The sequence below is a fragment of the Pelodiscus sinensis genome, chromosome 27 (assembly GCF_049634645.1).
Source record: "Pelodiscus sinensis isolate JC-2024 chromosome 27, ASM4963464v1, whole genome shotgun sequence".
Classification (NCBI taxonomy): Eukaryota; Metazoa; Chordata; order Testudines; family Trionychidae; genus Pelodiscus; species Pelodiscus sinensis.
Window position 1 is genome coordinate 9851888 of NC_134737.1, and position 24638 is coordinate 9876525.

The window sequence follows — 24638 nt, forward strand, 5'->3', positions numbered from 1 at the left end:
CCCTGGCATTTGTCTGAGAGTGTGTATCAACTTTGCCCAAGGGACGTGCATACCGGCTCAGCATCTGTTCTTAAGCTGCCCTCACAAAAGCAAAACTCCTTAGACCTGCTCTACAAAAGATCATCTTAGCTACCTCACTTGGGGCATAACTGAGAGATGTAGTTATGTCGATCTAACCCAGCGGTTCCCAACCTTTTCCAGATGGGGACCCATTTTGACAATTCAGGAAGACTTGGTGACCCAAGGCAATTCCAAAACGGGGAGAGAAGGGGCAGAGCCACCTGGGGAGACACTTGGCCACCCTTTTGAAATGTGATGGTGACCCATATTTGGGTTGCAGCCCATAGGTTGGGAAACCCTGATTTAACCCCAGTGTAGACGCTGCTAGGGTGATGGAAGAATTCTTCCATCAAAATATCTACTGCTTCTTGCGGGGGGCAGTGAAGGGAAAGCCCTCCAGCGGCAGAGCTGCAGTGTTGCAGCTGTGCTGCCATAGTGCTTGTAGTGTAAACGTAACCTAGGGAGGCAGCAAATTCCCACTGGAAACCATTGGGGACCAGAAGGGGAATAAGTGCTGAGAAAAGAAGTTAGGATTTGGCCCTTATCCTGGCTGGATCTGTATGGTCAGTCACCTCTTAGCACTGGTCTACACTTGGGCTTTATTTTGAAATAACCCCCCTTAGGTAGAATTAATAAGTGAAGCATCCACACAACTAAGCCCATTATTTCAAAATAATGGCCGGCTTATTTTGAAATCTGTACCCCTGCTTCCCTCGAGAAATAACGCTAATTTCGAAATAGCGGCAGTGTGGATGCTATTTTGAAATAACGACACCTCAGAGTCATTTGAACCAATTACTCCCCAGTGCTTCCTGGGGCTCTAAGTCGAGGTAGCGTGTCCACATTAATGGAGCCTGCCTGGGACTCATTTCAAGGCTTCCTCATAGTGAGGACGTGCTATTTGAATTTTGATATTTCAGGAGTTATTAAATCGATTTTAATTATTTTGAAATAGTTTCCTAGTATTGACCTCCCCTTAGTGGCCAGGCCAACCCTGGCTGATCAATTCAGGGCATGTTTCTTCCTGAATTTCCTCTTCCTCTGCTCTCGTTAGGCCTAGCTCTCCTCTGACAGTGCTGTACCGCTCTAGTGCAGGTGGTAAAAGCATGGTGTGGAATGAATCTGGCCCATTGAATTTTGGGCTGGCCATCCCAATGCTGGGAGGTCCATGAGGAGCACCTAAGATGGGGCATCTCTCTGGGCCATGCCACCACATGTGCTCTGGGTCAAAGGACTTTACTGCACGTGAATTCTCCTTAACGGAAATAGCTGCACTTTTGCAAAACTCCTAGCAAAAAAAGTGTCTTGCACTGGTGCATATGTCCATGGTGGGTATTTTCCAACTCCATCCCTTCGTGTAGACAAATTCTGTGTTTCTTAGTGGAAAGCAGATGGCTGCCACTGGCTCCAGTCTCTCTCCAGTTGCGTGCCACCATCTTTTCTGGCTGGGTTTGGCAGGGGGCAGCACGTGAAAAGAACAGCTGTGACATAAGCCTCGCTAGTCCTTCAAACCATCCAGTACCCAGTGTTCTTCAGTCACGTAGGTTCCATGCATTACAGAGTCCCCTCCTCCCCGCCCCTAGCAAAAGCCCTTCTCATTGGCCACTGAACTACGCTCAACGCTCCATTGCCACGGAGACAGCTATGATGTCACAACATGTAGCCCTAGGGAGGATTATGATGTCACAGTGTGTTTTCATGGAGAAAGAGATGAGGCCATAGTCCTTCAAGAAGAAGGACGTCTCAATTCTGGGTGGATACACAGGGTGTGATTTGCTGCCACGTTTAGCTCTGATTTATGAGCAGCCAGCTCAGCCTTCAATGGCCAAAGAAGTGCCCAGGGCTTGAGACAAAAAGGCTCTGTCATACCTAGCCAGGCAGGCACTGTGGAAGAGAGAAGGAACAGCAGTGGTGGGGTGCAGGCAGGGAGAAGAGAGAGGGGGTCCTTGCTGGTGAAGATTTAGAAAGGGACAGGCCCTTTCTCAGAGAGCTGTGGGGAGCGCAGGGGTTAGACACAGGAAACAGTCTGACAGGGACACATGGGTCCAGGAAAGAGTGCCCCTCCCAAGACAGAGAGGTTTCTGAGGGAGTGGTATCCAGCTGCTTCCTGTGTGTTCCCCCTTCTCCTCTCAAGGCCAGAGGAGGTGTCAGGGCGGGAGCCGCCCCTTGCAACGATGGGAGGGTTAAAAATAGACCTGACTGGAGACGAAGAGCCTGAATTTTTTTTCCAGAGGCGCTGCGCAGCTGCAGCTCCCTTTGGAATGTGGGTACTTGGCACCTCTGAAAAATCAGGCTATTGAGAGTCTAAAAACTGACTTGGGTTAACTGCCAGAAAACCTGGGGAGGAAAGCATTGACAGATGCCTGGGTTTGAAATAGGCTGGAGGGGAGCAGAGGGGCTGCTGGACAGGAGCCAGGGGAGCTGGGAGGAGAAGCAAAGCCAACAATTCCTTGCAACGAGAGGTGGAAATGAAATGCTCCGTGGACTCGTTTGTGTAACTCTTCCTGAGTTGTGATTCCACCAGATGGAGCCCAAGAAGGACACCCAAGGAGATGGCATTCCTCCTGCGATCCAAAGCGATAGGCCGCTTGGAGAGGCACACCTAGCATTAAGCTCGTTGGCATGGCTAAATCCCTATCCCACCCCCACCTCTTAAAGACACACGTGTAAATCACTTGGCACATTACCCCCTTACATGCTACTGGGCCGGGAAGCTATGCTGCTTGCTTTCGGCATGTTTAACCTAAGGGGAGCCTCTTCTTCCTCCTGGCATGCAAGGGGTCATCATCTGCTTTTAAGAACTCAAGGAGGAACCAACTGGGTCAGACCAAAGGTCCATCTAGCCCTGTGCCCTGTCTCTGACAATGGCCAATGCAAGGTGCCCCGGAGGGAATGAACAGAACAGGGAATTATCCAGTGATCCACCTCTGTTGCCCATTCCCAGCTTCTGGCAAACGGACGCTAGGGACACTTCAGAGCAAGGAGTTCCATTTCTGACTATCTTGGCCAATGGCTGGGGGAAGACAGAGTCCAAAGCCTGCAGCTATTTGTCTTCTCTAGGCCAGGGGTGGGCAATAATTTTTGCCTGAGGGCCACCCCAGAAAGGGTGGGGCCTAAACAGGAAGGGGTGGGGCTACCATGATTGGTCTGGGGCTAGAGGAGCCCCTTTGCCCCCCCTTCCCACTAGGCACTCATGCCCTGGAAGAGGCTTGGCATGCTCCCCCACACTCAGGCCAATCAGGGCTTGGGGGCGGGGGAGTGCGGGAAGCCTCCTCCCCCCCTGCAAGCAGCACTCAGCACTTCAAAGCGCCACGTGCTCCTGGCAAGGCGGGAGGAGGTTTCGCGCACTCCCCGCCCCCAGGTCCTGATTGGCCTGGGGGCAGGGGAGCAGCAGGGGATCCAGCCCGCGGAGACTCTTTTGCCCACCCCTGCTCTAGCCCCTCTCCCTGGGTTTGATGGGATCGCTCCTGTAACAGGCAATGGATGGTTGGCTAGAAAGGTTTCCTCCATTTTTCTTTTTGAGATCCCAGGGTCTGCTTGTGCCGCGCTACGCTGGACAGTGCAGTACAAGGGGCCTGATTTTGATATCGCCGCGCTCCGTTCTGCCTCCGTGGAACTCCATCGGTTTCAGTGAAGTAGGGTCAGAGGAGACGAATCGGGCCCAGGCAGCTTTTTACCTCTAAAATCAGGCCCCTTGAAAACCCAATAGGCATGCCCAGGAAACTGGAGTGCACAATGCAAAGGGTAGTCACTCGGTGGTGACGGCAATCAACCAGGAGAGATGGAGATGACCTAAGAGGTCCTTCCCATCTCAGATCCTGTGGGCCAGACTCTGCGGTCTTGGAAGGCAATGGAAGTCATGCTGGAGTAAGGCCTGAGAGACAGGCCTTCAGACCCAAGATGCACGGCACGGACAGGCCCTCAGGCCCGGGATGCCTGGCTCTGCAACGATCTCCTGTTTGGGGAAGACCAATATTATCCTCAGGGAATGTCACTGGGGAGTTGGCCAACCCACATGTGACAGGTTTGGGCGGGGGTTGTATAAGGTGCTGTCTCACTGAGAGCTGATGGATCTTAGGACCTGGGCTTTAAGGGCTGGAGATGCCTTGGGAACCCATTCTGCTTCTGGCTCTGTGGTATTTCAATGTTTGCCTGCCCTCCTTTCTTGCTGGCTAAAGATGAACCCCTTTAGCTGCTGCGTAAATCCACTTGGGCTGCTCCTTCCCCACCTGAAGTCATAATCCTCTGCTGGTGACATCCCCGGGCGTTGTGGAAACGGTTGCAAGGCGGTCACAAATAAGGGATTACGTTTTCAGGTGGGGAATAGGCAGCAAAGCCGGACTGGCTTTGAAGAAACAAAAGTAGCTCTTCATGTGTAAATCTCCGTGGGCAACAGAGACGAGAACATATCTGATCTCAGTCCAGAATGGCTTCCAAAGAGGAGGAGTCAGGTTGATTCTCTGGGTGAGTCTGAGTTACACCGCAGAAGTATTTGGCCCGGTGTTTTCCCATCTGTGGCTTTTTAAGGCATTAGGGTTCTGCTACTGAACACTGAGCCCTTGTAGGCAGCTTAATTACAGCCAGGATTACGGAAGAGATAGGAATAACAAGCAGCGTCCCAGTAGCAACTTGCCACCAGCCAGTGATATGGTCCGAGGCAGAGACAAAAGGATTATGACTCCTCAGGCGAAGGGTTGGGAAGGGGTGCAGGCTGCAGTAGAATTGGCACTGACAAGAAAATGAGGCCCAGGTAAGGAGGCCAGGAAAGGCAGCCATGGCTGCCAGCCCACTGGAACAGCCGCTCACGTGAGCCTTACGAGGCAAGCGCTGCCTCTTCCCCCCCCCCCCCCCCCGAGGCAGCTTCCGGTGGGACATCTGGCAGAGCCGTGGAGTGCTGGAATTCCGCCTGCTGTAAGGGAATGTAGCGCCGCAGCGGGGGCCAGCTTGACGGCCCTGGCGAGCGTAGGCATCTGTCTGTCCACAGAGCAGTGCAGGGTGGCTTCCCCCCACCCTGCCTGTGGCCCTGCCAAGGCACCTCAATCTTGACCTAGGGGCACCTCTTCTAGCGAGATGGGATATAGTCTATAGTGCAGTCAGTCTTTGGCCAGCTGTCCCTTGGTGGGAATTGTTTTGACCTAACTCAGAGCTCTATGGCGGGCGTCGGTCTGTGCCTGCAGCAGCAGCAGGCCTAGGGTTGCCACCTCTGAGGTACCAGAAACCATCCTGAGTCCTGAAAACTGAGCGCCCTGGTGGATTTCCCCGGCTAGCTACCTTCAAACAGGGATGGTCCTGGGAAAACCTGACCGCCAGCAGCCAGGCCATCCATGCGGCAAAGCCCCCTTTGCGTGCCGCCAAGCTCACCAGTTCTGAGGCTCTGAACAGCTCCGTTCCCTCCAGGCCTGGACTTGCCTTCTGCGGAGATGTGAGGTGAACTGTCTCCTGTGGCCACGCTCTGGATTACAGTGCCGGAGGGTTACTCTGAATGGGACCATCCGCCCCCATGATGTCAAACCGGTTCCTGACAGTTAGCGCTGGGGAAAAGCGCAGCCAATACTCCGTGACGTCCCGGAGTCTCTCCTGACACCCGCAGTCAGGGTGAGCAGCCCAGCGGCTACCCCGAGTCTCTAGCTAACCCTTGCCCTGCTCGATGTCCACCAGCCACGGCTGTGCCTTTCGTTGCAACCCTCGCCACATACCTGGTGCCTTCTGAACCAGAGCAGCTGCCTTACAGCGATGTCCCTGGAAAGTCTGCCAGCAGTGAAGGAGGGAATGCTGCCCTACTGGAGAGATGGCGATGTATATTCCAGTGAAGAGAGGGGAGCAGCATGCAAACCTGGGACGTCCCAAGCTCAACAGGGCAGTTCATAAGATGTTACGACCAAGAAATATGCTGATCTGTTGGAAAAGGCACAAGCTTGGGAATCAGGACACCTCTCTCCTCCTCCCATCTCTGCCACTGACTCATTGTGGGAGCTTGGACAAGTCCCTTAATCAACCTGTGCCTTAGTTTCCCCATTCACAAAACGAGGGTGAGGCTGATACTACCACTGACAGGGAAGGCAAATTAATTGATATTTGATTGATTAGTGCCTGGAGTGCCTCCGATAGAAGGAGCTCTGTAATTGCTAAGTATTAACATTAAAAATGTTCCCTCTTACTATATCTGCTCCTCTGTGGGACTTTTGGGGCAGAGGCTGGCGACAATTAGAGAAGGGCCCTGCAGTGTCCAAACCTTCCGACCTCCGCCAGCCTTGCTCTGCCTTGCCTCAGAGCTGCAGAGCTAAACTCGGACTAGGGACCTCTTAGGGCTGGTGATGCTTCACGATGCTGGACTTGGAGGCTGTGCTGATGGGCGTAGGAGAAGAGACACACAGCCAGCTTGTCAGCTGCTGAAAACAAACCCAACTCCATTAAATTCAGTGGAACTATGCTGATTAAAACCAGCAAAGATCTGGCCTGGGGATTATGTTTGATGATCGGCAGAAAGAACCCAGCTGGATTTTTGGAGCCTGGGCTGGGGTTTACAGCGCTGGCCTTTGGAGAAATCTCTTGTTGGCTTGTCAGTTGAGCAAAATGGCTCTGGAATGAGAGAGAATGGGTTGGGGGGGACCCCATGGTCCCATCTACATGGTCTTTTTTTTCTGATTGCAGAAACACTAACCAGAAAATCCAGACATTGAACTTCTGCTTGGTGTCCTGGAAAATGGGAACTGGGTGTCTTCTGCTCATGGGCCAGCTAAGATCTCAAGACCCAAGATCCTCGGCTTCTGGGGAAACCGGGTCTAAAAAGCTGTAGCATCTAGAAGCTCTTACTAAGAATGGAGCCCCATTGAGCTGGGTGCGGTACAAATATAACAGAGGCATTCCTTGAAATCCCAGTATATGTGTTCTCCCCACCCCCGCATTGACGCCACTATCCTTGCCCAGAAGAAAGCTGGAATTCCAGGATCCTTGGGAAGCTTGGACTGGAATTTGCACTGGACAGATGGGTCTGGGATTCTAGGAAAATTGAGGGCTTTGGACATAGGATCCTGTGGATTCCTAGGCCTAAGCGACTTGGGGAGGGGAGTGTCTGTATGTCCCACAGTCTGAACTGGTCTTCTTTCCTTCTCTTCCCCCACATTCCAGGACCTGTTTAATCAGCCTGTAGTTTTCATTTCATGCCTTTCTCCTTTTTGAGGGGGCAGTGAAATTTATACAATATTTAAGCAGCATCGCGGAGTCCTGGAAGATATTATTAATGTAAAAGGGACAGGCTGGAAATGCACTTGAACCTGGTTACAATTAGAGGGTGATTTTTCTAAAGGTCAATGAATTCAGATAATATCCACAGGGGGGAAAAGAAATTTAATACCTTTTTAGTGAATTAATTAATTATAATATTATATCGGCTTGGGGTTCTTTTCCAGAGTGATTAAGGGACCGATCTGTCTTCCGAGAGGCTGGGGGAAGGCAGCAAGTGAGTGAAAGACTGACAGAGGGAGCGAGAAAGAGCAGGAGGGAGAGAGAGTTTAATGCAAGAATAATGGAGCCTTTTCTTTCCTTTCAAAACTTGCTGTATTTCAAGCCGGCACATTCCTGCCTTCCTGGGCTCAGACCCTTTCATTATAGTCTCACCAAAGCCATAGTAGGTAGAGACCATCATTATTTTTATCTTTTAGGAAGTGGATCTGGAGGGTTTATATCTATAATAAAAATCTGCGTATGTATAAGCAGCAGCTAGGGAAAGGCGAGAGAGAGGCAGGTGCCAGGCATGTGACCTGTCCCATGCCACAGAGCTCTGGCCTGCCCCTGCACCTCAGTCTGAATCCGCTGCACCCCCAGCCAATGTTCCCACTACATTTTTTCATCTATGTGCAGAATAAATTTTATGTGCACCAAGGTGTGGGCAGAAGTGCACCACCAATAGAAACACATGCCGCTGGCGATGGTCAGTTGTAAGCGCTTTGTTAGCCAGCTGAATCTCTTCTGGATGGCCACCCAAGCACTCAGCTTACAGGGAACACTGCCCCTAGCTATTCCACTCCTGCCCCCAGCTCTATCAGTGCCCCCCAGTCCTGACCGGCAGCACCCTCCCACAGCTATCCCAGTTCTGGCTCCCTCCCACCTCCAGCTCGACCAGTGCACCTGGACTCTTGACTGCTCACCCCCTGGCTCTGATCCTGCCCCACCCCGACTTCCAGCAGAGCTGCTATTCCAGCACTGCTCCCCCCACTAGTCAGCCAGAGGCACCAAGCAGGCTGTGAACTGCCATAGGGGGGCTCCAACTTGTGGCATGTGGCTGATGAACTGTCCCCCGAGCCAGCCCAGGGGGTGAGTGACTGAACTTCCTTACTTCTGCTTGAGGGAGGAGGGTCTTTGTGTGTGTCCCAGGGCAGAGTCCTGGGTGGGATTGAGGAGGGCATGGCAGGGCAGCATGGGCTACTGGGCACAGAAAGGCAGCGGGGAAGGGACAGGCTGCTGTGTCCGGACATGGCTGCTCAGCTGATGCTCCAGTTCCCCCCCCCCCTCCTCCGTGGCACCTGTGGTTCGGACTCATCCACACGTTGGTTGTACAATCCGTCCAGGTCTCTGGAGTCACAGCTCTCTAGCTGCTCTTGCCCCCTCCCTTCTCGTCTTCTGCCCCAGCCCCATGCCAGAGCTTCCTGGCCAGGCATGTCTGCCGAGGGGAGAGTGCTGGGTTGGGACAGGAGTCCTGGTGAGCCCGCTTTGGCTGCAGAAGGGTGCGGGCCAGGTGTGTCTCCTCTCCTCTGCCGGGCACGGGCACGAGCGAGTAAATGTTGCATGGGCTTGAGTCATTAATTGTGCCCTGCATGAGGCTGCAGGGTGGGCATCTGTGTTGGATATCCTCCCTGCCTTGGGCTTGCGAGCATCGCCAAGGGATCTGGGCAGCTAGCTCCTCCTCACTTAGTTCTCTGACCCCTGCGACTGCCTCTCTGAGGGGCACATTCCTCCGGGGGGGCATTTCTCCCGCTGCCCGTGACAAGCGTTGGCATCTGTGACATTGGAGGCCTCGGCTTCCAATGAGCCCCTCAGCAGCAGGTGGCTGTCAAGTGGGAGTGGTGCTCAGGCAAAGTGGGGAGGGTCCTTGGTAGGAATGTCTTGAAGTGCGCCAAGTTTCTTAAACTTTTTAAGACTAAGGAACACCAAACAATAATTCTTTTTTATGAGGCACACCAAGTAATTTTTGTTGAGGGGTTGGGAGAAAGTTATCGAGGGGAGGAAAAAAAAAAGAGGAAAAAGAGGTTCTCTGCCCCTTTAAGGGCGACCATATTTTATTCCGTTCTCTGCAGCACACCTCCGACTGCCTCGCGGAACACAGTTTAAGAAACACAGCTCTAGATGGACTTTTATCAGTCTTGGGTGTATCTTCAAATAACCCCCTACCCAGCTCAGTTCACCCTATTTACCCTACCTGCAACAGGTAGGTCGCATGGTTCACGGGATGTAGGTCTGGGAATTGGGATGCCAGACTTCTTGGCACTGCCACTGTGCAACCATAGGGGAGTTTCTGCGCCTCTCCGTGCCTCAGTTTCCCCCATCTGTAAACCGGCGTTAATGAAACATCCTTTTTAAGACCTTCTCTACCCAGCTACCTTACATCATTCCCGCCTTCCTCTCAGTCTTTTCTGTGAGCAGGCTGCAGGGTCCTTAGGACTGGCACTCGGGACGCCTGGGTTCTGTCCTGAACTGTGTGATATTGGGCATGGTGTTGCCCTGCTGTGCCTCAGTTTCCCCTTCCGCAGAGTGAGGATGATGGCACCTTTCCGTCTGTGACGCATTTTGCATCCACGCTCGCGTGCACGAGAGATTTTTATTATTTCTAGCTCTAACCTAGCCCTTGGAAGCCCAGCAATAGCTTCAGTCCCTTGCTCCACAGTCTTCCCCGGTGTTAGTTTATCTGCAGTCCAAGCCGAGGCTGAAATTTACTCTCTCCGCTAATCCACTCAGCCACTGAAATTAATTATAGACTTGTACATTAAAAATTAACATAACCTTTCTGGATATATGTTCTTATAGTGCGGGGTGGGAGGGGGGCAAAATCCCTTAGCTGCCTGTAATTTGAGTTGCTTTTTTCTAAATCTACCCCTCTTGTATTTTTTTTTTTTAAAGATGTGGACATTTCAACTCATTAATCACGGATCCTGGTGGCTGGTAAAGTTTAAGAGGCCTGTAATTGAGTTCTGTCCTGGCAGCGGGTGTCTATGGGGGGAAGGTAGGTGTGTCTCATATATCATGAATATTCAAGTTGGCATGAGGAGGGAGTAGGACTGAGTAGGAAGGGGTGGGGGTGAGAAGTCGGGAATTAATATGCCTTCCCTTAAGGGAAACCACAGTTCCTCTTGACATGGATGAGGTGCAGAATGTGTGTGTGCGCGTGCGTGCAAATGTGCATCTGGGGGGGGTGGGGAGGGAGGTTGACCTCAAAGTATAGGCTGGGAGAATGCTTAGAGGTTTTTTTGGTTTTTGGAACCTGTGATTAAGGGCTTGTCTACAGGGGGAAATTGACTGGAATAGCCATTGCCGACTAAGCTGTTCTGCAAGAGGAACTCCAAAATAGCTCCCCCGCGGACATGCTTCTGGAAAATGCAGGGCACTAGCAAAGCGATGTAACTATTCTGGAATAAAATCACCTGTATTCCGGAATGGCGGGTGCATCTGCACTGCATCATAGGTCAAAATAAGCTATGCAGTTTGAGCTACACAAATTGTATACCTTATTTCGATCTTATTTCGAAACAGCTTATTTTGTCATTTGGCGATGATCTCCACCGTGCCAAATTTCGAAATAACCCGCTATTCCGACACGTCCCTTTCTCCTCGTGGAATGAGGATTTTCAGGGATGTCGCAATAGCGAGCCCATCGTATTTCGAAATAACAGGCTTGTTGTTAAGACGCAGGATTGCTATTTCGGGATATCACGAGGTGAAATGGTTAACTCGAACTAAGGACTTAGTTTGAGTTAACGTTCGACTGCTGCGTGTAGCTGCGGGTAGTTAGTTCGGACTAAGGGGATTTAAAAATGGTGCCCGGATGGGAAGATGCAAATAAAGCAAATGTTTAAATCCCGGGCTTCATTTGCAACTTTGAATGCCTATATTACCCTCCCTAGTTCGAACTAGGGGGCTAGTGTAGACGTACCCTTTGTTTGCGGCCTACAGTGCGATTTGGATTTACATGGGGCTCAACACATGGCCTGTGGGTGGGAGCCAAACCAAAAAAGTAGTCAATATAATGGCCTGCGTTTTAGTACAGTACTTAAATTCCTGGACTGTCATTGCTCATTAAAAGAGCTGTCCTATGGGTGGAAATGGGGGAAATATTGCATTTTATTAATATCAGCAGAACTGACTTAAATAGGGCCTGTGTGTTGTGCAGTCTTGCCTTAACCTTTGTATTCATGCCCGTCAGTGTGAAAGAAGCTATTTGCATATATTCATACATATATATATATTTGCATGTAAGTTGCGTCCCTCTGAATGTGCTGAGAGTATCATTGTGGGCCTGGGGCTTCCAAAGTTGAGTAGCCCTGCCTTAGAGTGTCCACACAAGGAGCTGCTGCTGCAGTCAATTGCATCAGGGAGATGAGCCCCCAAACCCATCAGAAGCATTTTGTTCTGTGGTCTTACACCTTGATGGTTGCATATATATGGAGATATACCTATCTCATAGAACTGGAAGGGACCTTGAGAGGTCATTGAGTCCAGTCCCCTGCCCTCACGGCAGGATCAAGTACCATCCCTGACAGATTTGCCCCAGATCTCTAAATGGGGATCCCTAAATGGGGATTCTCCCCCCACCCATCCTGCTATCCCTTCTCATCCCCTCTCTTCCCTTCCACCTCCGGAGTCCACCCTGCCTCCAGGCCTTTCTTTTCATACACCCCCTTTCACGTCTGTTTGCTCCTTCCCTGGCTCTTTTTCTCTCTTCCATTCCTGCTCTGGCTTCAAGCCACAGCCAAGGGGTTACTCTGTAGCCCACCTGCCCTTCTTGAAACTATTTGTGGGTCTGCAGCTTCCAGGACCCTTTGCCCCATTATTTCACTGTGTTGGCTGGGACGGGGGAGCTTCAGAACTACCTTGTCGACATTCCCATTGGGTTGAAAGGTGGCAGAGGCAGGAATTCCACATTGGAGGTATAATAATTTGTAGATACCCCGGGCCAAATGCAGCCCTGGCCGGAGCAGATGTAACTCAACTGGAGCCGAAGGAATTGTCCCTGTTTCTACACCCACCTGGCCTGGTGGGCATAGAAACCAAGACAGCAGGCGCTGCACTAGAGCTGTTGTGGGAGCAGATTAGGTGGCTGGGCTCAGAGCTGGCTTTGATGTGCACTATGGGACGGATTTCCAGCATGTGCTCCATGTGCCAGGCACCACACCCTTGGAAAAACCAGGCCCCAGATCCGTCTGCTGAGCACTTGAAAACCAGGCTCAGGCTCTTGAGAAAATCTGGCCCCAACACACCTAATGCTGGCTGAGAGATTAGCCACGGGAGGGTGGTGCCTTTGGGAAGTCCTGGGGGAAAGACCATTAAAAAAGGACCAAGCTATTAAAAAGAAGGGGGCTCGTCAGCTCTGTGGACAGCCTAGGTTTGATTTGCCCAGCCCACCCCTCAGCTGGCAGAAATTTAGAGGGCTCTCAATACAGCCCGTTCAGCCCCAAGTTCGGAGGGACCTTAATGACCACTCGGGTCGCTAACCCACATCAGTGCTCCCCAAGGTACTGGAGAGGCCATACCTTTGCAGCACACTACAGAGCTCCAAGGCGAGGGGCTGGATCCTTGAGTCGCTTCACGGAAATTAATGGAGCGACACAGGTGAGCCGCTAACTCGGCATTTTCACTAGTGGCCACTGATTTGTAGCTAGCTAATCGTTGCCACTGTTTTGGGCTGTGGGGCTGCCTGTAATTAACCCTCAGGGTGTGTGGGTATGTGTATCCCCATTTTACAGATGGGAAAACTGAGGCACTGAGGAAGTGATTTGCTGAGGGTTCTGCAGCAAGTTGGGGTGGTGCTGGGATGAGGACTCAGGACTCCTGTCTCCCAGCCCTCAGTTCACTCCCCCGCCTCTTGCTTTCTGTTTGTGAGGCGCTTTGAGAGCCCCCAGGGGGAAAGTTCCTGCCTGGCCTACCTCCTGCTGCATTCGTGTCATTCAAAGGTAGGCTCTGCAATGACTGGGTATTTACAGTGAATACAGAAAGCCTACACTGGACCCTGCTGAATCCCCATCAGTCCACAGCCATGGCCCTGTGGTGCGTCCTTAACACACTGCCCTTGCCCTTCTTCTCTGAACAGCAGCTGTATGAGGAGTGGTTGGTGTGCAGCCCTGGCTCAGGGTTTCCTGCCTTTGGCTGGGGCCCTGTGGCCTTACCTGTGGAGGTGACACAGGGTACTGGAGAGGGAACTTGTCCTTTATTTATCACCCTTCCATCTCCCGCTGCTACCAACATCCTGCCCCTCCCCGCCCCGCAACATGTTTGGGGAGCAGCGCTTGGCACAGTCCCAGGCAACCTCTGAGGGGAGAGAGAGGGAGAGTAAGGCACTCGGCTGACCCAAACCCTCTCCAAAGGCGTTGGCCTGTTGATATTCAAGGGGAGGCCGTACCACTAAGGTCTCTCATATCTCCCGGGTGACCTCTTGCGAGGAACCTGAGGACTGTGCCGATGTTTTTAGCAGCTTCTCTCTCCCATTGGGCTTGGATATGACAGAAAAATTGCTTCCAGGCCCCCGGGCATCTCTGTCTCTCTCCCTTTCCCCGTCGCTGCCCCTCAGAATGCCACCATCTTGTATCCAGCCAGCCCTTTTGTTTCTCCTCCACCTCCCTCAGCTGGCGAGGCTCTGCCGGAGAGAGCCGGCTCGCTCCCATTGTGCTATCTTTGGGTCCTAAATTAAAATTTATGACATCTTGAAATGAGCAGTGAGGGTAATTTTGCTTCTTAGCGAAGATGCTAATGAGTCCCCTTAATGGCGTGAATAAGGAGTTGACGGGTCGTGTGTCACTTTGCGCAGACCGCACTGGTGGTGTAATGGCCGCAGTAAGTGCCTGTAATTATACCCTGTCTCGCTGTATTTTGGCAGCCGTGGTGGGAGAACAGGCGGCTCAGTCACATATAAGGGAGGAGGGGGAAGGGAAGAGAGAGAGAGAGAAATTCCCAGAGACCCCAGCGCTTCTCACTGCTCTCTGGGTCCCTCCCTCGGTTCTTGTGTCTCTTCGAAGCAGAGTTTGGGGGGGGGGGCTTGGTTAGCAGCATAGAAACATCCCCTAACTTTTGTACTAAAGGGCAGTCTGGCTGAACATCTGTTTGGTTTTTTTCACAAGATCCTCCCCTCCCCGTTTCCTGCTTCATCACAGCTGAGTCTAGCATGGTTTGCCCCGTCTCTCCCCGGCTGGGGCTCTGCTTTCCTGTTCTCCCCTTCTCTCCACCTGAACTGATGCTGCTGGGTGGCCGAGTTCCTCCCAGATTAATTCTGAACCCTGAAAAGTAGGGTTGCCAGATACTTTCACAAAAAATCTGGAACATGGCAAGGAAACAATTGGTTGAGCAAAGCAAAAAAAAAAAAAAAAAAAAAAAAAAAGAGAAAAAGGGAGGACCAAACTTGTTGAGGAAAAAAAAAGGCACTGCGCCTTTAAATTCCCGTGCTTCTCGCTCTCCCCACCTCCGCCACATGTGGCAGGAGAAAAATGTCCCTGCCAGCCTACCGTCCGAGAAAAACAAAATATTTTCTGTTTTTGTTTTTGTTTTGTTTTTTTACCGTACAGAAGACGCAATTACCAAAGGTGAAAACTGAACACCTGGGAACCTAAAAGCCCGAACTGTACCCTTGGGATTCTTGACTTGCTGGGTATGCTACTGCAAATTTCCTCAGGGAGACAACCATGGTAGAGGGGAGAAATCCTTGACCTATAGCGCAGACGATTGTGACCTCGGCAGGAGCCGGAATCTGCCAGTGCCGCTTCCATGTGGCAAGCCATTCTCGGCCAAACTCTGGTCTGCATGGAGAGAGCCATGTTATGTGTTAGTGTTTAGGAGGAACCAGGAGGGCATACACACACAGAATAAGGAACAGCCTTTGGCTCGGAAGTAAGTTTCTGCAGTCCTTATTACTGCTGATCGAGCAGAGTTGTAAATATGGGAAGTGTCTTTCTGCTTCTTAGCTGGAGGCCACATTATTGAGGCTTTTGGTTTTCCCTTGCTTCTCACAGATTTTTTTGCGTCTCAATGATTTTTTCTGTGGCTCAGTGGCCCCTGACCCGAAGAAGGTTTCCCACCCCTGCACTACAAATGCGCCACAGGCTGCTCACGTGACCTCAGGCAACTTGCTCTGGCTTCGCTCCCCGTGATTTCACGCTTCTTTGCCTCAGTTCTTCATCTGTACAGGGGTTGTGAGGCTAACTACAGGGAAGAGAGTGGGAGGCCTGGATACTGTGCAGATGGGATCAGACACGTATTTGAGATTGCCTGAGGAGTTGCCCACCCGTGTACCACAGGCTTCCTCCATGTGATGCTGCAAAGGTGCAGTTTGTACCTTGCGGTGGCCCATGACTGAGACCTGCAATTCGACCAGTTCAGGATGGACCCTACTCAGATCAAGCTGGACCATCATGCTGGAGTCATAAGCACCAGTGGCTTTGCCTCCTTACCAAGGAGTAAGGAAGCTCCATTGAGGTGTGGAAACTCTTGCACGTGCCTGTGACTGACTTCTCTTGGGTGCTAACATCTGCGGGCAGCTGCGATCTCTTTTATACCGATGATATGGAACCCACCTGTTCTCCTGGCAAATTGCCAACATGGCCCAAGTCTGGGTAAAGTTTGCATAATCCTCTCTCTGTCCTTTCCTTGTCTCTAAATCGCCCATGTGATGTCCTCTGGCTGGCTGCTAGCATCCCTGGGCCGCTGTGCTTTGTGTTATGCCGATTCAGTCCTGCCCTCGGCGAGCTGCCAATGCGACATCTTGGCCAGGCAACATCCAGGCCAGGCAACACCCTCCCCTCCCCTGGATCTAAATTCAACAAGCTGAGATCTTCCTGGGATAATGAGGAGTGTCGCAACCAGCCTGCTAATTCCACTTGCTGGTGGCGGGGGAGAAGAGGAGGGACTGCAGATGCTCAGGGAAGCCCCCGGAGGGAACGGAGATCGGCCACCTCTGAAAGAACTTCCCGAAGAATCAGTCAACGTGTCTATTGTGGAGACACACGTGGCGGCGTTGTAAAGGACAGTATCCATAAACCGCAACGCGCTGTTAGCGTGTTCAGAGAAAGGCTGGCACACAGCTTGCCGGAGAGATCACGACCACTGAAATATTGAAGTACTTGCATATAAACTGCTCTTTCAAGTATTTTTGACAAGGGTACTAATTAAATCTTAATTGACACCGCACTAATTAGCTTCTTAATTACATGGAACCACATAATTAGCAGCACACTCTGCGCTAATTGTTAATTAAGAAAACCAGCCCCGCTAGCCCCCCTCCCCTCCACCTCTCCTTGTCGCTCTTAACTAAAGAGCCTCTTGTATATAGAGGAGATGGGAACAATAAAGATTTACGCAAGCTCTGCTTCCCCACGAGAGAGCAGCTGCTGATTGCGCACGCAGGGGCTGTAGGTGGGTGGGCTCCAGGTGAGGAGTGTTTGGGCTGGAGGGGGGTTGCAAAGGACACCCCCCACCCACATGAAAAGAGGCCGGGGGGGGGGATGTGTAATGAGACCCAAGGGTGAAAGGTGCGCTGGATCTGCGTCCACAGTGTTCATGAAAACTCGTTAATTATTCGGAGGCAGCCAAGCAAAGCAACCTCCTGTCTGGAAAGCTTAGGGATGAACCTGTGGACCCCCAGTTCGTGTCGCCCTTTGCAGACCCTGCAGCACACCCCAATCTCTGCTCTCCAGTTCCGCCAGGCCCTGCACTGCTCTTGCCCCTCTGGCGCGGGGCAGGTTCCACTCCCCACCTGCTGCAGCTTTGAACTCTTCTCTCGCTCTGTTCAGACTGTTCCATCCGGCAACAAGCCCCCCGCCCAGCTTACCCCTTTGAATTCCAGCTAGTTAAAGCCTCCTGGGCAGAATCATTCAATCCTGGCCTACCTCTGTACCTTCCACGTGGCGCTGCACCCTGCCACGGTGCATGGGCCCTCCCGGAGCAGGCAGTTAACCCTATCTGTGCTGGGCTGCATAACTGTGCCCCATGGTGGGCATTTTAATACTCCTGCAAGAAGCCAGCGATGCTGTCACAAAGGGCCCATAACTTGGTCTCTGCCGGGGGGAGGGGAGGAGTGTTCAGTCCCTCCCGCACTTCCCCCTCCCTCCAGGAGAGGTTGACCCATTTGATGATTATGGCCTTTAAATTGCCAGGGGGGGCCATCGTGGTGGGTGAGGGTTGTAGTGTTATCTGTGGCAGCGCCCCCAGCTGGGGAGCTGAACTCGTGCACATGGAGTAAAAGCAGCACCCTTTTGTGCCGATCATTGTAACTTGCCCGAGCGGGGAGTCACAAAAGCACACACTCCGTATTGAACGTCATAGATGGGGGTCATCGAATCCGAGGGCTGGAAGAGACCTCAGGAGGTCCCTGCGTCCAACCCCCTGCAAGACCAATCCCAACGAAATCATCAGACCTTCCCCTTGGAAAACAGCCTTATGCTTGAAACCGTCTAGTGCCCAGCCACAGAAAGGGAGTTTTTCTAAAAAGGTTCCATGCAAATCAGTCAAGGCACTTTGGAGGGGCACGGCTGCATAACCCCTCCTCGGTGTTCCTGCTTCATTTTTTATTCTCTTTCCACTGCAGAGACCCAGCTGGCTCACACTGCAGAGCTGCAGTCAGTCTTGTTTGGATGCCTTCGCCCTTATCCCGCCTTCCACCGGGGCGGCCTGGGAGGTGTGAAAAGACACCGGGGCTGCGACTTTTCAGCCGCGATTCAGGTTGGTTTAGCCCTTCGATCAGGTGCACACGGTGTTCTAGGGAACCCTGTTAATGCATGAAACAGTCGAAACTCTCTTAACTGGGATTCTCTGGTCCAGCAACACCCATGGTCCGGCACGGATGTTGCAGAAGCAGAGTGTCCCAGTGAAGGGCTAGCAGTAAGGATCCCTGTGGGGCTGGCAGTGCAGTGGGCTGCCTGCAGCGAGCTGACGGTGGGGCCGTCCAGTGCGTGGCAGTGAGGCTGCCCAACAGGGCTGGGAGACCTGCTGTGTGGCTGCGCAGAGAGGCTGGGACTCCCAGCGCATGCAGGGCTGCCCAGGAATCCCCACTGCGCACAGCTGCTTGGAGCCCTAGTGACAGGCTGCCTGGTGAAGCCATGGCAGCAATAGCTGCTGCCCAGCGGGTTGGCAGGGCAGTGGGGATAGCAGGAAGTGGGGAGCCGGCTGGGAGGCCAGCAGCCAAACCAGGGGGCTGGTAGCAGGGGTCCAAAAATGATCTCCCCTAGAATGGCAAAAATCCATCATCTGGGACCAGTCAGGTCCCAAAGGTGCCAGACCAGGGAGGTCCCACTAGATACATAGCTATTATCACGTGAGCCTCTGAGTTTTTTGCGGCATGCTGCTTGCGTTGCCCACATGCGCTTATGCCACCATGTGTTGTACTGCTGATGCCAGGCCCGCCGCAGGTATCCGTCAGTGGCGCTCCACTGAAGTTCCCAAAGCTCTGCCAATTTACCCCAGCTGAGGAGTTGGTCTGTAATATTTTGCATCAGTACGTGTGACATGGTGTGTAGACCTGTACAGATCTGCTCGCGCTGTTCGGCAGAGCTACCGGGGTCTGCAGAGACAATGACTCAAGGATCTGCAGAAAGCTTTTGTTGCATGCGCAAGGCATCCTTCAGCCGCAATTTGCCGCAAAGAAGCGACCCGCAAAGTTATGGCTGCTGCCAAAACTGCTGTCCAAGATATTATAAACGTCATGACTGAACGCATGACAAATGCCCCTGAGCACAGACCCTGGAACAAGTCCAGACGACCGACAGCTGCGTCGGCTATGCCCCCACCTGAAGCTGCAGAAAGTCTGTGTATGATCAGAGAGAATGGCACATAAGAAATGAAGCAGTTTGTAACCAGTTGAGTTACAAGACAGGGTGGGAGCTAGACTTCCCTGACCCCATAAAAAGGCATAATCTGAAATCCTTAAGTAATCTCAACAAACCAGCCAAACAAAAGAAGACACAGACAGCACCAGCAATAACTACTGGCCACCAGATATTCAGGAAACTGAGTTACTACCTTGTCCAGACCCTTATCCAGGGTCTGCTGAAGTATAGTCTGGCACCTGTCCCAGTTTCCCTCCTCTGCTTGGATGGATCTCTGAAACAGACCCAAAAAAGCAACACACGGTCTTGGCTGGAGAAAATTCTGCCAATGATTGAGCTACAAGCATCCCAGGGGTGAAATGAAGCAGTTAGAGACAAAAAAGGCACCTGGTAAAAATTGGATGTCGGAGTCTATTGAGGAAAATAGAAAGGAGCACAAACTCTGGCAAGTCAAGTGTAAAGTATAATTCGGCAGGCTGAAAAAGAATTTGAAGAGCAACTAGCAAAAGACACAAACTAATTTTTTTTTGAAGTGCGTGAGAAGCAGGAAGCCTGCCATTCAAGCAGTGGGGCTGCTGGACGATTGAGGTGCGAAGAAGCACTCAAGGAAGGCAAAGCAGTTGTGAAGAAGCTAAATGAATTCTTTCCATCCGTTTTCACTGCAGAGGATGTGAGCAGTGTTCCCTGTAAGCTGAGCATGTGGGTGGCCACACAGGAAAGATTCAAGTGCTGGCCAGCTAATTAGCAGAGTGCCCACAGCCGGCAGTATGTTTCTACTGGTGGTGCCCATCCACACATGCCTCAGTATACGTACATAAAATTTATTCCACCTACAGATGGAAAACATTAGAGGCAACACTGAATGATAGGGAGACTCTCACGCCTGATCTGTTGTTTTAGGTGATAAATCTGAGGAACTGTCCCAGATTGAAGTGTCAGTAGAGGAGGTTTTGGAATAAAATGATACAAGAGTAAGAAATCACCAGGACCAGATGGGATTCATCTAAGAGTTCTGAAGGAATTCTAATATGAAATTGCAAAACAACTAACTGCAGTTTGTAACCTACTGCTTAAATCAGGCCTGGGGAAAACACCCTCCATGGGCCGGATCCGGCCTGCCAAGCCATTGGATATGGCCCATGGATGAGTGGGGAGTCTCAGGCTGACTCCCCTGCTTGCCCCCCGCACCGCGTGCCGCTCAGAAAAGCGGCTGCTGGGCCGTTTGTGTTCCACAAACTGTGAGCCTGTAGGGAAGGGAGGAGTGGTGCTTCATAGCTGCTCCCGCCCCCCAGCACAAATCCCATTGGCTGGTTTTTAGAGACGAGAACCCCAATCGAGTTCTGGGGACAGGAGAGCTAGTGGTTTTCTCTAGGCGCTAGGGGGTGGGCTAAAGACTTCATGTGCTTCCCCCCACCCCCAGACCAATTAGGGTCCCCCAGCTCCTTCTTCTTGAGGCCCCGCCCCTTGCAGGGCAGCCCACAACCACTTCAGAAATTTGTGAAGTGGCCCCCCCCTTCAAAAGTTATTGCCCACCCCAGGCTTGTTGTGTGGATGCACCGCTTATGAATTCGAACTTGGGGGGGTTATTTCGGACTGAGGTCCTAGGGTAGACCAGGCCTAAGATACTAGCCAGAATCTTCCCCGTGGCAGAGAGGAGGACAATGGCTCAATAGACACCACAGTCGGCCTTCTCTCCCTTTTTGAGGTTGGTGACAATGTCAGTGTTAGGTAAGTCAGCGCCAGATTTTGAGTAGCAGCAAAAGAACTTGTTAGCCAGTGTGTCCCCCCTCCAGCCCCTTTCAGTACTTTAGCTAGTATGTGCCACCCAGACCTGATGCTTGATCATCCTTCATGTGTTCAACTGCTTTGCAGGGGTTGGCAGGAGTTTCCCGGATTGGGTGCTGAAGGATGGAGTTGATGGGGGTCACCAGTCACAGTTGATCCCCGATGTAGAAGCTTTGGGTAGTGCTCCTCCCAACACTCTTGCATGGATTTGTTATCTTTAAGAAGGGTTATCGCTGACCCACATCCAGCCAGGCTGGGACCACAATACTGCGCCATGGGTGGGGGGCCACTCCAGCCTGGCTAGGGTCTCCACCCATGGGATTCCAGTTAAAGGTAATATGTAACTGGTTAGTTTTTAAAATGTGACTTTATTCCCTAGTTTGCAAAAAGGTCGCAACTGCCTCTGGGATGACTTTATAAATCAGGACATTCCTCTGACTTCAGAGCCTGGATTGACCTGACCAAGAGTTAACAAGGAACCAAGTAATCCTCGCTCAGTAATGCTAGATCGGAAGGTAGGTAACTGTTATCTAAGCCCATTGCTGCTTTTCCAGAGTCCACAGCCTGTGGTTGACTCGTCTCTAAGCAGCAAACATCTCTGGATAACCAGCACGGTGACTTGTTTGTTAAGAAGAACAAAATGAGTAAGAAACTGCCACCCACCCTCGTCTTCTTCTGCCACTGCCGGAAAGGTGTAAATTATCAGCTGTACATATGAAATCATACAACAATTCAGAATCTTCAAGTGTCCCCTGTCAACGAGGGAAGTGTGACAGATAGCACAGGGGAACCTGTTCCTACCACAACAGCCTGGCCACATGTTTCCACAGCTAGCCTCGCCTTTCTGCAGCGTGGCCATGAGGAATACCTGTGCCACAAGGAGGTATAAAGGCTGCAAAGAGGGGCTCCCAGCCATGAAGCTGTGACAGTGTCGTGTGTAACACACATGTAATGAATACACCAGACACAGATTCTGAGGGGAACTATAAATGTTTGATCTGTCTGCATATTACTATTTTTGTGTGTCAATGTAACTCAAAGTGGTGTTGCATTAGATACCCAATCACTCATAATTCTAGGTAGGGGTAATTCTAAGAGTACCTGGCTATACTTATTCATGTGATACATTGATGCAAGACATTCTATAGCTTAAGGATGTTAAATATTGACTAATTAGCTTTGCATTTTGCATCGACTATTCGATTAGTCGATAGGGTGCCTCCGCCTTTGAAGTATAGCCACAGCCCTAGTGCTGTTGCTACACTTCAAAGACAAAAGCGCCGGGTGGAGCCCGGGATCAGATGGGGACTCCCGCTGATCCTGGACTCCACATGGGCTGTTGCTTTGAAACGTCACATTTAGCTTGACCCTGGGCTCTCTGTGGAGTTTCAAAGCTGCAGCGACATGTGCAGCTCGGGGTCAGCGGGGGGAGTCCTCAGCTGATCCTGGGCTCCATGTGGCGCTGCCACTTTGAAACGCCATGTGCAGTCTGGGGACACCCCAACTGGCCCCGGGCTGCATGTGGTGTTTCAAAGCAGCAGCAGCACCGCATGGAGCTAGGAGTCTGGCCCCAGGCTTCAAGTGGTGCTGCCGCTTTGAAGTACCCCTCTTTTCCTCTCCCCCCCCCCCCGCTGCCTCTTTCTGATAGAGGCAACAAGGGGGCGGGGGGAAGCAACTAGTCGACTAGTATGTCAACTATCCGATAAGCATTTGCTTATCGGATAGTCAACTAGTCTTTCACATCCCTACTATAGCCCTTCTATTAAGAGTCAGTGCTGTTATATAAGAAGTTTACATGTACTGTCGTCGTATTCAGAGATAGCAAGGTGATGATTACAACTGTACCGTGTCTGCTTTAGACTTAAAGTTATGGCCAAGCAGATAACATTAAAAATATGTTTTAGGCAGTAGGGATCTTACCTGCATCACTGCCTAAAAAAAGCAGACTGAAAAACTTTTCTCAAAAGAGTCCATACTATAAATACCGAGAAGCTGTCATGTCTCGGCTTGACAAAGCCCTGGCTGGGTTGATTTAGTTGGGATTGGTCCTGCCTTGAGCAGGGGGCTGGACTTGATGACCTCCTGAGGTCTCTTCCAGCTCTATGATTCTGTGACTACAGACTTTTACTTTACCCCAAGGGAAAAAAGTCCAGGAAAATGCATAAAATGTATCAGCTGGGGCTAAATAGTTCCAAAATTTCCAACCCAGTACTATTTCGAGTGCATAGTTGTGCCAATTTCTGCCAAGGGTAGTCAAAATTAAATTGTTTTTATGTGTTATGGCCCTTTTTGGATTTTTTTTTTCAGACTGGATGCCTGGTAACGTGAAAACGTGTGACAGAGAAAAGCTGCATCACTTGCAGCATTGATAGCCACTCTGGTGCTGATGACCAGATATGTACTTAACACGTGACAGCGATGACCTTCTTGTAGCTGATGGGTTATACCTTTGTGCCCCAAATGGATCTCCTGGCAGATAGAATACACCTTCATCTCCCCTCCCCCCCATGCAGCAGCCCCGTTTCAGACTCATTTTTGCCTCTTCCACGTTTGTCTGCTGAAAACCCTGCTCCAATAACCTTTCCGTAAGTGGATTCCATTTCCTCAACCTGCCACTGGTTTTGCAGCTGCTGTCCTTGATGCTGAAGCAAAGTCAAACCCCCAAGGCAACAGTTTTGAGAGTCTCTTTCTCGCTCACTCTTTTTAAAGCACAGTTTTCCAGGAAATATAAAAATGGCTTAACACCTGCCGGGGCATTCGTCTTTCATGAGAACCTGAAAGAATGTAGCTCTGCAACATGGGGCGGGGGAATGCCGCTCCCTGTTCATGCAGAAAAAGGTGGTGGAGAAAAGAAAATATTCAGATTTTTCACTGGGTTTGGGGGGGAGGAGGGGAGAGAAGAGGGAAGGAGCTGAGAAAATTGTTCACATTTGACAAATCTTTCTAATTAGGGGCCAATTATGTCCTCAGATTCCTAATTGGGATTCCGGCAGTTTTTGAAGCTTGTAGGGTAATTACAGGCTCCGAATTCTATTAAGATGGAAATTTGGGAGAAATACCTTATCATAACATTTAGGTTTTGCCATCTGTGCAGACAGGCCGTGGCTAGGATGGAAAGGGGAACTCTCCCTCGGGGGCACCGTCTAACTGACAGGCAAGTCCTACAGCTCGGTGGAACTGTTTGAAGTTGTACCAACTGGCATTTCTGGGGAAAGTGTGTGGGGGCTGGGGTGGGGGGGAAGCTGGAGCTAGGAGTGGAGTGTGGGGCCATTTATGGGGAGGAGGGGTTTTAGGATAGAACATGAGGACAGGAACTGCAAGGGCATTGAGATGCAGGGAATGTGAATTCTAGCACTAGTGCCCATGGTATGGGGATGAATCCTAGTTCGGAACCCTCTATTACAGGAGTGGGCAATAATTTTTGCAGGGGGGCCATGTAATGAATTTTGGTACATGGTTGTGGGGTGGGACTTGGGCAGGAAGGGGCGGAGCTAAGGACTAACCTCCTCCCAGAGTTGTCTGGGGCCGGAGGCTTTGAATTAAAAGCACCATAAAGGGCTCGTGGCTCCCAGCCCTACCGCTACCGCTTTGCCTGGCAGCCACCCGAAGTTTCTGTGACTATTTAAAAGGCTGATGACTCTGGCCCCTGCTGGGGTAGCGCCACAACTGTGAGCCACTGAAATAGGATCCTGCTGCCTGAGCCATTGTCTGGAAATTTGGTGGCTCGGACAGCAGGTTATAAATAGAAAGTGGCCAGATACCGTCCGCAGGCCGGATCAA

General features: G+C 51.4%; 1 protein-coding gene across 1 annotated transcript in view; it reads left to right on the forward strand.

Annotated features, from left to right (window-relative positions):
* Positions 1-23605, forward strand: part of TFEB (transcription factor EB) — a 91846-nt gene extending 68241 nt beyond the window's left edge. The window contains exons 9-12 of the transcript XR_012897896.1: positions 10174-10276; positions 17837-17970; positions 21238-21373; positions 23166-23605. The gene's annotated coding sequence lies outside the window, so the exon portion shown is untranslated. The remainder of the gene's footprint in view (positions 1-10173; positions 10277-17836; positions 17971-21237; positions 21374-23165) is intronic.
* Positions 23606-24638: the final 1033 nt, after the last annotated feature.